This window comes from Hoplias malabaricus, chromosome 4 (genome assembly GCF_029633855.1).
Source record: "Hoplias malabaricus isolate fHopMal1 chromosome 4, fHopMal1.hap1, whole genome shotgun sequence".
In the NCBI taxonomy this organism is placed as follows: domain Eukaryota; kingdom Metazoa; phylum Chordata; class Actinopteri; order Characiformes; family Erythrinidae; genus Hoplias; species Hoplias malabaricus.
This window is the reverse complement of record NC_089803.1, coordinates 17,081,383-17,082,938: the sequence shown is the minus strand read 5'-3', so window position 1 is coordinate 17,082,938 and position 1,556 is coordinate 17,081,383. Positions and strand designations below refer to the sequence as shown.

Here is a 1,556-nt window from a genome sequence, read left to right as displayed (position 1 = left end):
CAGCCTATCCCCCTACCAACATATGTGTTTGGCCTGTGGGAGTAGATCTGAGAACCCGGAGGAAACCCACACAGACACATGTGGGAAACATAATTCTGGAGCTTTCCTTTATTTTCCATTTTTTATTTTTGTTCTTTTTTGGTGACATTTTAACACAAAGTGGAGGACACGGTTTTTTCCAGACACCACTGATATAAAATCAGAAGTGGGGGCATTCCTAGGACTTGGAAAGACCTGATGATGGAATGGCACAGTTAAGTCAGCTCTCCTGTTGATTTAGGCCTGGAACTAAAGGTGTTATATTAAAGCGAGGTAAGATTACGTCTTTCTGCTCCTGGGCTCCCCCTACATTTGCAGGGATTCATTTACTCCTGTACCTAGTGCAGTTTCATCTGATGCATCACAATGACTTTGAAGCTGTTTTTTAAAGGTACAAAATACTACCCACTGTTCCTTTAAGGCTTAGATAGAGCACTGACTGTGTATGTGTGCGATAATATGATCATTAGGGTTCTGTAATAAATAGGTGGGAGTCACTGTAAAACTGTAGCATGCACGGTTAAATATGTCTGTGTCTGCTACAATCTTTCAGCAGCTGTGTTTAATCTGAAATGGCTGATACACACTCATGTGCATCAATGCGGCTGTGTGCTAATAAAGTACTGGAAGATCCTTCAAAGGTGCTAGTGACAGTGAGCATTAGTGTAGAGTCACTCTCTAGGTTTGTTCTGAGTTGACAGTTCACCTGTGTATGAAACACAGCGCTCCAGTGCATTTTAATAGGGTCTGGTGGGTATTATAAAGCAGTGTACGGTAGATTGGATTCTTGGTGGAGGTAGGGGGGACCCTAAATGCAGTGGGGTGGGGTGGGGTGGGGGGGGGCAGAGAAAAGTGACTCTATACGTTAAATATGAAACTATATAATGAGCATAATGTGTTCAGTATGCACACATTGAAGGAAACCATATGAAAGAGCTGGGGAACCAGACAAAGGACCTTCTGTGTTTTTTTCCAACTCTCTCTAACTCGTCCACACCCCCTTTTCCCCTTTCTCTCAGAGACAGAGCGAGAGAGAGAGAGAGAGAGAGAGAGAGAGAGAGAGAGAGAGGGAGGGAGGGAGTGGAAGAATGAGAGTGTGACAGAGCAGGGGAATGAGAATGGGAGAGGGAAAGAGAGAATGACCAAGAGAACGCTGTAGAGAGAGCGAAAGAATGAAAGCATGCAAGAGGGAGAAGGACAGAAAGCAAAAGCAAGTGTGAGAGACGAGAGAGCGAGAGCGTGAAGAGGAGGAGAACAGGAGGAGGGTCTGAAAAGGGGCCGTGCGCTCTGGACGGCGCTTATTTCCGCACACACCGAGCCACAGGTGAGTCTCTGAGCGTTTGCTGTGCTGTGTAACTGTCGGAGGATGATACGGAGTCTGCTCTGTATCTGATCTACACGTATTCTTTATCTAAACTGTATGAGTGCTATCAGAACCTGGGTTCTCGTTGCCCTGACTCACCTGGAGAACGTCTGTTCTTGATCTGCGTGTGAAGAACAGATGTGTTTTAAAGCGG

The 1,556-nt window shown here is 45.6% G+C and overlaps 1 protein-coding gene across 1 annotated transcript in view; it reads left to right on the top strand.

Moving 5' to 3' along the window:
- The first annotated feature begins 1,205 nt into the window (after positions 1-1,205).
- LOC136694450 (synaptopodin) overlaps positions 1,206-1,556 on the top strand; it is a 31,710-nt gene continuing 31,359 nt past the window's right edge. Inside the window, exon 1 of the mRNA XM_066668014.1 lies at positions 1,206-1,363. The gene's annotated coding sequence lies outside the window, so the exon portion shown is untranslated. The remainder of the gene's footprint in view (positions 1,364-1,556) is intronic.